The sequence below is a fragment of the Chelonia mydas genome, chromosome 14 (assembly GCF_015237465.2).
Source record: "Chelonia mydas isolate rCheMyd1 chromosome 14, rCheMyd1.pri.v2, whole genome shotgun sequence".
In the NCBI taxonomy this organism is placed as follows: Eukaryota; Metazoa; Chordata; order Testudines; family Cheloniidae; genus Chelonia; species Chelonia mydas.
This window is the reverse complement of record NC_051254.2, coordinates 38430018-38444185: the sequence shown is the minus strand read 5'-3', so window position 1 is coordinate 38444185 and position 14168 is coordinate 38430018. Positions and strand designations below refer to the sequence as shown.

The window sequence follows — 14168 nt, the reverse complement described above, 5'->3', positions numbered from 1 at the left end:
CCTTGGCCCGAAGCCGATCCAGGTTGGGATCCTAACGACCTCAATGGCCGGGCCAGCCTCTCAGCTGCCCGGGAAGGGCTCCTGGAGAGCATCCGTAGGGCAGGTAGTAAGACGGCAAATTGGTCAAAAATTAGAGAGTGCCAGCAAGACCTAAACGAGCATCCGTCTGCATGTTTGGCCCCCTTGTTTAAGCAGGTTAGAATGTATGGGGGAGGGGTGGAGCCAGAAGCCGAGGTTAGCCACGTGATGATGGTCTCTTACTTTGTCGATCAAGCGGCGCCAGACATAAAGAAGTATTTAACTAAACGTGTTCCCGATTGGCCAGGGAAAGCCCTAAGCGAAGTAGTTCGCCTGGCCACTTTTGTGTTTAATGGTAGGGACGAGGAGAAAGCTAAGGAAAAACGTAAGCAAAATAAGGAGGAAGGAAGTATGTTGGCAGCCGCATTGCAGGTTCCCTTGGGGAATCAGCACTGGCAGGGACACGGGAATACAAGGGGGAGGGGACGCGGATGTGGGACAGGACGGGGAGGAGGCTGTGGTGGGACAAGGAACGGGAACTGTAATTATTGTAAGCAACCGGGGCACTGGAAGAGGGAATACCCCCTGCTTCCACCAGGGGCTCCTTGTCAAGATCAGCCGGCGACCGGTTCCTCCTTTCCCCCTAACGCTCCCCAGGACTTCGCTAATCCCCAGTGACTAGAGGCAGAGATTTTGGGAGCCGTGGGAGAGTTGGAATGGGATCTTGGATTGCAGTCGCAAATTTACTTGAAAATTGGGGAACGGTTTGTACCCTTTTTGGTGGATACCGGAGCCACCCTTTCCACTTTAACTTTTGTTGCGGGCTCTCTTTCTAATACCAAGGTCTGGGTGCAGGATATTGAGGGCAACCCGTGGCCGGCTCCCCTATCCTGCCCCGTCCCTGTGGAGCTGGGTTCTTTAAAGTTGTCACACAGATTTGTTGTTATGCCAGAAGGCCCCGCTAACCTTGGGTGGGACATGCTTAGCAAGCTGGGAGCCCACATATTTTGTGCCCCCGAGGGGCTTCACATGTCCATCCCGGACTCGGCGGTTGCTTCTCTTATGGCCTCGGTTACCCCGATTCCCGATCTCCCCACAGAATTGTCCAGCGTCCCACCCAATTTGTGGAGCGTGAGTTCCACCGACGTGGGCCTCCTTAAATCAGCCACTCCAGTCAGTCTGCAGGTAAGGGATGGGCCGCCTCCCTCCGTAAAACAATATCCCTTGCCGAAGGAGGCGGAGGAAGGTATTTCCCTTCTTATCTCTAGCTACTTAACCCAGGAGGTCTTGGTTCCATGCAGTTCTCCTTGCCCTGGCCAACACAGCATGGGGAGGAGGTGACCAGCCCTCAGTGGAGAAAGAAGTGGTTAGGGACTATTTAGAAAAGCTGGACGTGCACAAGTCCATGGGGCCGGATGCGTTGCATCCGAGAGTGCTAAAGGAGTTGGTGGCTGTGATTGCAGAGGCATTGGCCATTATTTTTGAAAACTGATAGCAAACGGGGGAAGTCCCAGACGACTGGAAAAAGGCTAATGTAGTGCCAATCCTTAAAAAAGGGAAGAAGGAGGATCCTGGGAACTACAGGCCAGTCAGCCTCACCTCAGTCCCCAGAAAAATCATGGAGCAGGTCCTCAAGGAATCAATCCTGAAGCACTTAGACGAGAGGAAAGTGATCAGGAACAGTCAGCATGGATTCACCAAGGGAAGGTCCTGCCTGACTAATCTAATCGCCTTCTATGATGAGATTACTGGTTCTGTGGATGAAGGGAAAGCAGTGGATGTATTGTTTCTTGACTTTAGCAAAGCTTTTGACACGGTCTCCCACAGTATTCTTGTCAGCAAGTTAAAGAAGTATGGGCTACATGAATGCACTATAAGGTGGGTAGAAAGTTGGCTAGATTGTCGGGCTCAACGGGTAGTGATCAATGGCTCCATGTCTAGTTGGCAGCCGGTATCAAGTGGAGTGCCCCAAGGGTCGGTCCTGGGGCCGGTTTTGTTCAATATCTTCATAAATGATCTGGAGGATGGTGTGGATTGCACTCTCAGCAAATTTGCAGATGATACTAAACTAGGAGGAGTGGTAGATACGGTGGCAGGTAGGGGTAGGATATAGAGGGACCTAGACAAATTGGAGGATTGGGCCAAAAGAAATCTCATGAGGTTCAACAAGGACAAGTGCAGAGTCCTGCACTTAGGACGGAAGAATGCAATGCACCGCTACAGACTAGGGACCGAATGGCTAGGCAGCAGTTCTGCGGAAAAGGACCTAGGGGTGACAATGGACGAGAAGCTGGATATGAGTCAGCAGTGTGCCCTTGTTGCCAAGAAGGCCAATGGCATTTTGGGATGTATAAGTCGGGGCATAGCCAGCAGATCGAGGGACGTGATCGTTCCCCTCTATTCGACATTGGTGAGGCCTCATCTGGAGTACTGCGCCCAGTTTTGGGCCCCACACTACAAGAAGGAGAGGCTGAGGGAACTGGGATTTAGTCTGCAGAAGAGAAGAATGAGGGGAGATTTGATAGCTGCTTTCAACTACCTGAAAGGTGGTTCCAAAGAGGATGGTTCTAGACTATTCTCAGTGGTAGAAGATGACAGGACAAGGAGTAATGGTCTCAAGTTGCAGTGGGGGAGGTTTAGGTTGGATATTAGGAAAAACTTTTTCACTAGGAGGGTGGTGAAACACTGGAATGCGTTACCTAGGGAGGTGGTAGAATCTCCTTCCTTAGAAGTTTTTAAGGTAAGGCTTGACAAAGCCCTGGCTGGAATGATTTAATTGGGGATTGGTCCTGTTTGAGCAGGGGGTTGGACTAGATGACCTCCTGAGGTCCCTTCCAACCCTGATATTCTATGATTCTATGCTTCTATGATTCTAATGCTCCTATCCTTCCTGTGAAAAAGCCAAAACCGGGCCCAGATGGGCGCCCAGGTTATCGGTTCGTTCAAGATCTGCATGCGATAAATAGTTATGTTATAACTCCCCACCAAGTGGTCCCTGATCCGAGTACTGTCCTGACACTGATTCCCCAGTCGGCCAGTGGTGTCCTATTGCAGTACCTAGGGGATTGCCCACGCCCCATAGTTTCCTATTCCGTACAATAGGACCCGGTCATTCGGGGATTGGTCTCCTGTGTGCGGTCCATTGCCGCTGCAGCCCTTATGGTGGAACGGTCACGCCCTATTGTTCTGGGCCACCCTTTGACTGTCTGGGTCCCCCACGAAGTTGAGGTTCTCTTAAAACAGCATACAACGCAAGCGCTGTCTCCGCAGTGGGCCCACCAATACGAGCGGATTCTGCTGGATTCAACTATTGGGGTCTCCAGACTCCATCAGGACTGCTTGTTTTCTTGTTACTTGGACTTATATTTGTTGTCCTGTTTTGTGCATGGTACACGGGAGGATGCAAATACTGGTATGGGTGGCCTGTGGAATCCCCTCTCTCTTCTCGAGTTCGGTACACGGATGGGAAGGCAACAGCTTCCTGGATTTAACCCATGCTGTACCACAGGGGGTTAACCGAATGCGGTGTTGGGTCTGTATTCATACCCCCACGTACATAGGTCAGGGAATCCCGTTGGTAAGGGAGCCTATCCCTCTCAACCGAACCCTCCTGGCCGGATTATGGACAGACACTCCATTTAACTGGAACGTTACAATCCAAACTTGGTCTATTGATATGGTGGCCCAGGGTAGTTAAGCTTTATGTGTGTCACGAGGTAAGAATTTCGAAAATACAGTTTTTGTGGGTAGCTTTGTAGGGTCCAGTGATACCACCCGCATTAGCTCTGGTGCGGCAAGTCCCCCCAAGTATTCCAGGGCGCCGTGGCCGGTCCCTGAGGGATCAGGCTGGTTCTGGTTGTGCAAGCACACGGCTTATAAGGTCCCCCCGGCAGGTTGGTGTGGTACATGCACCTTAGTACCCGCTGTTACAGTACACCAGACCCTGGCCCAGGGGGAAATTCGGAACCTGGTATGGAGGAACCGAGGAAATGTCCCATTAAATCCTCTCTCTGAACGGCCTACAGGCTTTCACTCCTTTGTTCGTTGGTTTTTGCCCTGGGTGGGGGTGAGTGAATTGGAAAAGGCTACAGTTAATATTTCTGCAGCCTTAGAATTAATGGCAAATGCCACTGCAGACGCCTTGTCTACCCTTCAAATGGAGGTGACTCAGTTATCTCAGACCACACTGCAGAACCCCTTAGCCTTAGACTATCTTCTTGCAAACCAGGGGGCGTTTGTACTCTTGTTAACTCAAGCTGTTGTGTCTTTGTGAATCAACACCGCAGATTAGAAGTCGATATCCACACCCTTATGCAGCAGGCCACCTCACTTCACCGTGTCACCCTTGATGACACCAGTACCGGATTCCATGAGGCCTGGAGCTGGCTCACCTCCTGGCTGCCAGACTTGGGGGCTTGGGGAAGGCGTATTTTGTACCTCATTCTTATGGCTGTTTCTCTTTTTGTATTACTTTTTGTATGCCTACAATGCTGTAGTATGTGCTGCCGGCAAATTTTAATCTTGCATCGAGGTTATTTTGCCTCGATATAGTTTACTGACGTACATAAGAAAAGGAAGGACTGTCAGGGGAAATCAACCGAGTTAGCATATGTGACTCCATTTTGGGTTTCCTCTCGGCCATTAACTAGAAGCGAGCACATCACGTACCAAGGGAGGAGGATCCTTCAGAGTGGACAGCCGGACAGTTTCAAGAGAAGGGAAACAAAGGAGACAGGAACCAGCCGAGGTGCCTGAAATAGCTGCTAATTCAGCTTTTCTGCAGGGGGAAGGTGGCTGCAGGGGATTGGTGATAGATAAGGAGAAGGCCTGTTTATTGGGTTAGGTGCCCGCTCTCCCCACGCCCCGCCCCAGGCACACAGGCAGGATGTTTTGCCAACAGTATATAATCTTTGTGTAACCTGTAATCGGGGTCCCGCTCTGCAGTCTGTCTTTATTTGGTTGCCTCAGCTTAGGAACGAGCTGTACGTGTCCTAACTGGAATAATTCGTAACAGTTGCTGTGAAATATGAAGGGAAGCTGTCGGGATTCCTGTCCCCGTCCCCGGCTCAGAGCTCTGCTTCCCGTCTCAGCCTGTGGCTGGCAGGCGTGTGGGAAATGAGAAGACCCTCCCCTTCTCCGTGTGCTGGGGGGACAAAGAGCTCTCACCCTCTCCCAGCCCCTGGAGCCTCCTGGCTGCTCTGAGCAGGGTGCCTGTGGGATTCTGCTACTCTGGCCCTTCACTCTTTTCTTTCTTTGCCATGATTAGTGGGATTGTGGCAGGGGCAGGAGGTGCTGAGTGGGGGACTCTTGTTTCAGATGCCGGTGACCTTCGAGGAGGTGGCTGTGTATTTCACCCAGGGGCAGGGGGCTCTGCTGGACCCCGCTCAGCATCTGATGTGTTCTGACCAGTGTTCCCTCAGTTTTTACGTCCAAGTGCGGAATGAATTTGGTTCTACGCACCAGTATGTGACACATCATCTCCATATTGGCGCACAGAACAAAATTCATGGGGTGGGGGTGGGGCCGAGGGATTCGGAGTGTGGGAACTGGCTCAGGACTGGGACAGGGATGAGGTGCGGGGGGTGAGGGCTCTGGATTCAGGTGAGGGCTCTGGGGTTGGGCTGGGGATGTGGAGGTTGACGTGTGAGAGGGGGTTCAGGGCTGGGACAGAGGGATGGGGTGCGGAGGGGTGAGTGCTCTGGCTAGGCATGTGGGGGCTGGGACTGGGGATGAGGGGTTTGGGGTTCAGACTGCAGTGGAGAGAGGACTCCCCCAGCCCTCTCTCACCAGAGCAGTTTGGGGCCACGTCAGAGGCAACTCTCCCCAACCACGGTGGCTCCTGTGGTCCTGGGCCGGGCTGAGGGAGGGGTTCCTCTCCCCAGCAGCTCCAGTGGACCTGGGCCAAGCCTGGGGAGGGGCTCCTCTCCCTGCCTGCCTCCACGGCCCTCCATAGCCTGCAGTGCAGCTGCGTAGCCTGCCGGGAACACAGTTTCTGACGCCCGACCTTCCGTTAGCAGAGTGATTGCTAGTCCCTGAGTTCCCCCTTCGGGGCCAGGTTGTCTTATTCCCAGATAGTCTCGCATTGCTCCAGGCCGTGCTGAAAAGCATTTAGTGTTTGTACATTTTATCCCTTATGGGCCAGAATTAACTAGATGCTAAAAAGGTGGGAGAAGGGACAGTAAAATGTGGTGTTTTCGCTTCTGTGCTATTTCAGGGCAATGGGGCGAGTGCGAGAGATTCCCTCCTCCCCTCTCACTGTCACGCTCCTCTCTCCACACAGCAGCCTCTGTCCCAGCCATGGAAAGTTTAACCTGCCTCCGTTGTATCCCTCCATCTCCCACGGTGTCACGTACCACCCTGTCCCCGGCTCTCCATGCTTAGGAGTCACAGCTTTGATGTCTATGATCTTAGTCAGACTTCGGAGGGCTGGAGAAGGAAGTGTCACAGACCTGGAGTGGGCAGGGAAATCTCAATGAACTTCAAAGCACAGTTGGACCTTCAGATCTTATAGTCCTGTTTCCATCTATTGGTAAAATTGCTTCCCGGCTTTTTCTAGGTTTGGTCCAGATCATTTTTAGATGGGAAGGTTGTTTTCTCTTTTGTTCTCTTTCTTTTATGATGATGCTAAAACTTTTGTAACTAATACAGCCGAATAATGAGGCGAGAAGCGAAGCCGGTTTAGCCACTTGAGAAGAAAATGGGTAAATTTCTTCCCCTGATTTTGAGTCTTAAAGGATTCTCTGAGATTTGCATCAACAGGAAGAAAGGAGTAAACAAAGAAACTTACAATTCATCTGTAGTACAGTGTGTAGGTCACTTATGCCACGGAGTTCCCTGACCCCAGGACCCAGCAAAGACTTTTCAAGTATAAAGGATCCGAGTACAAGAAGCGGGGAAAGGGGTTCTGGCCCCATGTCTACTCAGGGCAGCAAGATCCCTTGAAAGACAACAGGAGCATCACTGAGCTGGGGGAGTGGTCCTAGCTGGAAGGCTTTCCAATGAGCTTAGACTGCTGAAAGCTTTTGGGTGAGAGAAATCCTTTTGCTTGTAAGGGTACGTCAACAGTCCAAACTTAAGTTGACCTGTATTAGGTTGACCTATAACCACTCCAATAATGAGTGCAGTAGATGATGTCCACACTATCCTCCTTGGGTCGGTGGGGTGTGTCCTCACCAGGAGCACTTCCACCGACCTAGGAGGGGCAATGTGGGGAGCTGAGAGCCCGCTCTGTCAACTCCAGCAGCAGCTCTCTCCCAGGAACGTGGCTGCCCTACAAGCTCTGTGTGAATTGCTCCCCATCTAGGCCCCATTCCCTGCTGGGCCGCCCCCCTCCACTGCCTCTTCCCCATAAAGAGTGAGGGAGGCCACCTGGAGCTTCTCCCTCCCCCGCCCCTCCCCGCACCATTCCCCTCCCAGTTTGACACCAGACCATAGATAACTACTCTGAGAGCAGTCTTTAGTTGTGCACCCACTTTACAGTAATTTCATCTCGACCAGTGAATTCTTCCCTGCTGGTCAGAACTGAGTCTAACCCACCTGCCCCCTGGTTCCTTCCTCCACCATCGGAAATCAGAACTTGTCCCTGACGCGTTCCCAGCACAGTGGGTTCTGTTAGGGTGGCCACGTGCCCGGTTTTCAACCATGAAGTCCAGTGGAAAAGGGGACCTGACAGTGTCCGATCACATCTACTGACCGGACAGCCAAAGTCGAGTTCCTGCAGGTGGGGAGGCACTGGGTCATCACTCGCACCAGACCCGACTCAGCCGGGGCTGCCTCCTACCTGCACTGAGCAGCTGCAGCTCCCAGCCCCGGCTCCACAGACAAGCCCTTCCTGACCTAGGCAGGGAAGGGGGAAAGAGAAGTGGAGGGCGGGTAGACCCTTGGAGGAAGAGGTGGAGTCGGAGCAGGGCCTTGGAGGGAAGAGGTGGGGCAAGGGAGGTTGCAGCACTCCTACTTGAGTGTCCATTTTTAAAATATTACCAAATTGGCAACCCGAGTCGCTAGCTGAGAGGTTGAGAAAATTTTTAGCAAACATAGAAATACCCTTTTTCACAGCAGCGGATTTACTAACTGCCAATAAAGAAACTATGATTTTCATGTTTATAGGAGTAAGGGGATTGTTGGCCCCTTACTGAAACTTAATGGGTTGGCCATGAGATAGGCCTTCTCCGAACACCAAAACAAAGGGGAAGGGCCAATGAGAAATGAAGACCCTGAGACTGGCGGGGGCGGGGGGGGGGCAATACTGTAAGTCAGCCTGATTGACAGGGCAGGCAGGCCATTGAGGGAGTCAGCAACTGGGGTCCTCTCCTTCGTGTCAGCTGGAGCTGGCTGGGCTAGAGCAGAGCAGGAGGGGCTAAGGAGAGAGGAGGGCTGGGCTGGGCTGGAGGCAGAGGGAAACTGGAGCAGCCGGGAGCCGGGAGCGAAGGGGACCCTGGGCAAAGGGCCCAGGGCAAGGAGAGGCCCTCAGCCAAGAGGCCTTGCAGGCCAGACTGGGTGGGGGATCATAACCCTGACAGGAAGCAGCTGACGCTAGGAAGAAGGGTCCTTCTACCTAGAGCCTGAGGCCAACACCAGAGTTAGTGTCCAACCCTGGGCATGCGTGCAGCACAGGCCGGGCCTGGGCAGGAGGCCTGGGACGTGGGAGGGACAGACTGTGAAGTGCCCTGGCATTCCAGAGCGGGTTGTTTGGGGTTCCCCCGCACAGAGCGGGATGTCATGTTTTCCTTTCATCTTGCCCACTTTTCTCTTTATTTTTATATTACTTGCTGTTTAATAAATTGTATTTGTTCTTAACTCTGTGCAATGATGAAGGAAGCATCCAGAGTGGAGAGAACACCCCACAATGGGGACAGCTGTCCTGAGTGATCACAAGATTGGGGGTCGAGCGCCTCAGGAGCCCTGGGCCCAGCCTTGGGGTTACGGGTCCAGAGTGGAAGCGGGCAGGGGTCCTGGAGGTTATGCAGGCCTCTGGGTAAAGGACTCAGCTCCTTTTGCTAGCCAGTTCCTCTGGTGCTCCGTAGAAGCCAGAAAAGTTCCCCACGCTAGGAGGAGTGTTCCCCCCTCTTACCTCTGTGCATATTGATTGGTTTCTAGTAAAGTTAATTGGGATTATAGGGGCAAGTGTCAGAGCGGGCACCAGCGAGAGTTGCTGGCCACACTCTGAGGCCACCAAATTTGGTCGTGAGAACCCCTGGGCAAGATGCTCATGATGGTCCCTTGTGACCTTGGAGCCTGTGAGTGTAACACGAGCCGGACACAGGGATGCTGATCCTTACGTGGGTTGATCGCTAGGACCCAGGAGCGGCTGGGGGGCGGCTCTGGGGGGAGGATCGCGGGGCTCAGGCCCGGCCCAGGAAGTGACTCGCAGCCGCTGCGGGGACTCCGGCTCCCAGGCTCCCGGCGAGATCCCCGAGCCCCGGCGGCTGGTGCTGGGAGCCCGGAGCCCGGGCTGCAGCCGGGAGAGGGGAACCTCCAGCCGGGCCCTGCCCGCTGCTCCCCGGGAGCCTCTCCCAGCGCAGAGCCCCCAGCCCGGCCAGGGCCCCTTCCCGGCCCGGCCCCTGCCCCGGGGGGGCCCCGCTCGGAGGGAAGGTAAGAGAGACCCTCCCATCCCCCCCTTGCAGCGGGCCCCCCCCCCCGTCACATCTGGGCTGCAGGGGGAGGAGGATAAAGAGGGGCCGGAGGCGGGTGCAGGGGATGCGGGGGGCAGGCTGGGATGGGGGCAGGGGTGCACTGGAGGGAAGATGGGGCAATGGAGGAGGATCGGGGGAATGTGGGGCTGAGGGGAGCGAGGTCGGGAATGGGGGAAGACGTGAGTGGGGGGCACAGCGAGGGAAAGGGGGGATGTGGGGAGGCGGGCGGAGAGAAGCTCTTCTCAGCTTTGGGAGCGATCAGGGGACTAACCCCTCAGGGTGCAGAAGCTACACGGAAAAAAACCCAACCCCCCCTCAACCCCCCGCCCCACGACACACACACCCGGCTCTGAGTGTGTTATTGTCAGACACCCCTGTGGTGGTGGGGTCTGTGTGCCCTGGGTGTTGGGGGCTGCCCAGGGCCCTGGTCTGATTTCCCTCCAGGGTTCAGATCTCAGCCACACCAGAGTCAGACCGGAGTCACTGCTGGCTCAGACAGGGGGGTGCGCGGATGGGCCAATGGGATCAGCCTCTTCCTGCCTGTCCCTGGGGGCTGCCGGGGGAGTCCAGGGCAGCTCAATCTTCAGGTGATGCCACCAGAGGGCTCCAGGTATTGCTAAGGGAGAGGGGTTTACACTGCAATGGGTGGAAATCTCCCAAAGTGGCCCTTTTGATTCTTCCCTTCTTTTAGCATTTGGCTCAGAGATGCTGTTACTGGGAGGGTCTGAAGAGTCTGGGGGGAATCGGGGTGTGACAGGACAGAAGCCCCTTCTGTAACCTCCCTCTCGCCCCGACAGGCTGAGGAATCAGGTCCACGTTTCACTAAAGATCAGCCAGTCTTCCAGGGGACAGAGAAGGGAAATGGCTGTGTTGGAACCAGCTCAGGTAGGGGAGTCTCAGGACGCTGCTGGGCGGGGGAGGGAGGAGTCAGGGTTTGATAAACCTACTGATTTACTAAGTAGGCCCATTGGGGCAGGGAAAGGGGGAGGGGACATTCCCCCAGTTCTCAGGCAGGATATAACCACCTCGGCAGGGCTGGGAACATTTTCCAGGCTCTCAGTGCTGGAGCCTGACCCCACTTGCCCGGGGCTGCTGTGAAATACGAAGGGAAGCTGTCGGGATTCCTGTCCCTGTCCCCGGCTCAGAGCTCTGCTTCCTGTCCCAGTCTGTGGCTGGCAGGCGTGTGGGAAATGAGAAGATCCTGGCGTGCTCCGTGTGCTGGGGCGGACAGGGAGCTCTCACCTTCTCCGCCCCCTGAAGCCTCCTGGCTGCTCTGAGCAGGGTGGGGGTGGGATTCTGCTACTCTGGCCCTCCCACCGCTTCACGTTTTTTTTTTCCTTTCCCATGAGTAGCGGGATTGTGGCAGGAGCAGCAGGTGCTGAGTGGGGGACTCTTGGTGTTTCAGATGCCGGTGACCTTCGAGGAGGTGGCTATTTATTTCACCCAGGAGCAGGGGGCTCTGCTGGACCCCGCTCAGAGAGCCCTCTACAGGGATGTCATGCAGGAGAACTACGAGACGGTGACCTCGCTGGGTAAGGGATTCCCGTCCCCATAGTTATTAGAAGCTGTGGGGTCTGCGTGTCTTAATGTGGTCAGGTTCTTCCCTGGTCAGTTCGAGCAGAGGCGAATGGGTTCCATAATGTACAGCTGCCATGTGAGAAATACATGCATATCGGTGCCCTCTCCACTGGGACATGTGAGTCAAAACCAATGGACAAGCTAAACCATCCCCACCCCTCCAGCTTTCAAAGGGGCATAAATCCGCATTGTCTTGTCCGTGTTGTTTCTTGGCACCACATACAATCCTTGTTCATCTCCCTCCTTGGGAATAGCTCCAGGCATGGGGAGGGCTCTGGGCTGTGCAGGTTTAGAAAGAGGCAGGGGCTTAAGTGCAGACCTGTGTGTGAGTCAGCAAGGCCCCCAGAGCGCACAGATCCTGGGAAGGCCTAGTGAGGGTGTAGTAATAATTCAACTCACCTCCCCAGACAACGTCCTCTGCGCAAGGGGGCTCAGTGACCCTGTTCCCATCCTCTTGGATTCCCCGTTCCTCCAGCAGAGCACAGGGGCAGGTTCCACTCACGGAATGTCCTTTGTGACAGATCCTCCACCAATGCTCCATGCACCCTGATCCGGACTCATTTCACCTTCTGCACAGGATTTCCCGTTCCCAAACCTGAGCTTATCGCCCGGCTGGAACGAGGGGAAGAGCTGTGGGTGTCCGATCTCCAGGATTTGAAGGACAGAAGGCTTGTGAGATGCACCAGCACAGGTGAGGACTGACAGAGAAACCATCTAGGGAATGAAGGAAAAAGTTGAGAATCCCAAAATATGATGTGAGTAACGCCCTCAGTTCTTCTTCATCTCACCGAGAGCAGGGCTATGGTCAGCAGATATTGCTCACGCCATTCCACCCTTCCTGTCTCTCCTTCCTTGTAAGTGTTAGGGTGGGATGTGGAGGCAGAATCCAATTGCTCAGTCTTTGTGTTGGCTTTTCCCTCAGTGCTATTCCTCTTTCTCCCCAGCACAATGACTCCTCTCTGGATTGTGTCTTTCCCAGCAGGTGCTGAGCGAGGGAGTGAGAACAAGGAGGGGAATCATCACGAGGCAGTTCCTGAGGAAGTGGAACCACAGGGGACCTTTTTGGGAAGAGCTGAAGGGAATTTTTCCCATTGCTGGAATCAGGGAGAAGCCTGGGGAAATCGGCACAGGTCAGAGAGGCTTCTGATAAACCAGCCCAGGAAGAAAGTGGATGAATCTATTAATGGTGGGGGAGGAGACGAGAATCCCAGAGAGCAGCAGACAAATCCCAAGGAAGAGACACCCTGGCACTGCCTTGAGTGTGGGAAAGGATTCATTGTGAGATCACAACTTGTTACACATCAGACAGTTCATACGGGAGAGAAACCATTTCAGTGTTTGGACAGTGGGGAAAGCTTCAGTAAGCACACAGATCTTAATAACCATGGGAGAAGGCACACTGTAGACAAGCCCATTCAATGCGTTGAATGCGGGAAATGTTTCAGTTCAAAGTCAGCACTAAATTCACATGAGAAAAGCCACACAGGAGAGAGACCCCACAAGTGCTTGGACTGTGGGAAAAGTTTCACATGGAGGACGGCGCTTGTTAGACATCAGAAAATCCATACAGGAGAGAGACCCCACAAGTGCTTGGACTGTGGGAAAAGTTTCACATGGAGGTCGGCGCTTGCTCATCATCAGGCAATCCACACAGGAGAGAGACCCCACAAGTGCTTGGACTGTGGGAAAAGTTTCACATGGAGGACGGCGCTTGTTAGACATCAGAAAATCCATACAGGAGAGAGACCCCACAAGTGCTTGGACTGTGGGAAAAGTTTCATATGCAAGGCAGATCTTGCTCATCATCAGGCAATCCACACAGGAGAGAGACCCCACAAGTGCTTGGACTGTGGGAAAAGATTCATACAAAGGTCACTGCCTCGTTCTACATCAGGCAATCCACACAGGAGAGAGACCCCACAAATGCTTAGATTGTGGGAAAAGTTTCAAAAGAAAGTCATACCTTGTTCATCATCAGGCAGTCCACACAGGAGAGAGACCCCACAAGTGCTTGGATTGTGGGAAAAGTTTCATAAGAAAGTCAAACCTTATTCAACATCAGGCAATCCACACAGGAGAGAGAGCCCACAAGTGCTTTGACTGTGGGAAAAGTTTCATGCAGAGGTCACACCTTGTTCAACATCAGGCAATCCACAAAGGAGAGAGACCCCACAAGTGCTTGGACTGTGGGAAAAGTTTCAAGCAGAGGTCATACCTTGTTAATCATCAGGCAATCCACAAAGGAGAGAGACCCCACAAGTGCTTGGACTGTGGGAAAAGTTTCATGCTGAGGTCACACCTTGTTCATCATCAGGCAATCCACAAAGGAGAGAGACCCCACAAGTGCTTGGATTGTGGGAAAAGTTTCATAAGAAAGTCACACCTTGTTCAACATCAGGCAGTCCACACAGGAGAGAGACCCCACAAGTGCTTGGACTGTGGGAAAAGTTTCACATGGAGACCGGCGCTGGTGAAGCATCAGAGAATCCACACAGGAGAGTGACTCTATAAGTGCTTGGACTGTGGGAAAAGTTTCACATGGAGATCAGATCTCGTTCAACATGGAAGAATCTACACAAGAGAGAGACCCCCACAAGAGCTTAGACTGTGGGAAAAGTTTCAGACACAGATCATACCTCATTAAAAATGGGAGAATCCACACAGGATGGACGTGGTCCACTCCCAATGACTGATGAGGAGGGGTCAATACCAACAAAGGGAAAATTGCTTTTGTAGTGAGCCAGCCACTCCCAGTCCCTATTCAGGCCCAAATTGATGGTGTTAAGTGTGCAAATGAATTGTAGCTCTGGAGTTTCTCTCTGAAGTCAGTTTTTGAAGTTTTTTGGTTGAAGGATGGCTACCTTTAAATCTGTTATTGAATGTCCAAGGAGATTGAAATATTCTGCTACTGGCTTTTGTATGGTACCATTCCTGATGTCA

General features: G+C 53.4%; 1 protein-coding gene, 1 long non-coding RNA gene and 1 pseudogene across 7 annotated transcripts in view; 2 read left to right on the top strand and 1 right to left on the bottom strand.

Annotated features, from left to right (window-relative positions):
• LOC114022341 (zinc finger protein OZF) overlaps nt 1-14168 on the bottom strand; it is a 793526-nt gene that overhangs the window by 572729 nt on the left and 206629 nt on the right. The window lies entirely within an intron of this gene.
• LOC119567593 lies at nt 2779-11095 on the top strand. The gene is made up of 3 exons (XR_006285735.1): nt 2779-8992; nt 10448-10535; nt 11056-11095. It is a non-coding gene; the product is annotated as an uncharacterized LOC119567593 (long non-coding RNA).
• On the top strand, nt 11128-14070 carry LOC119567579 (annotated as a pseudogene).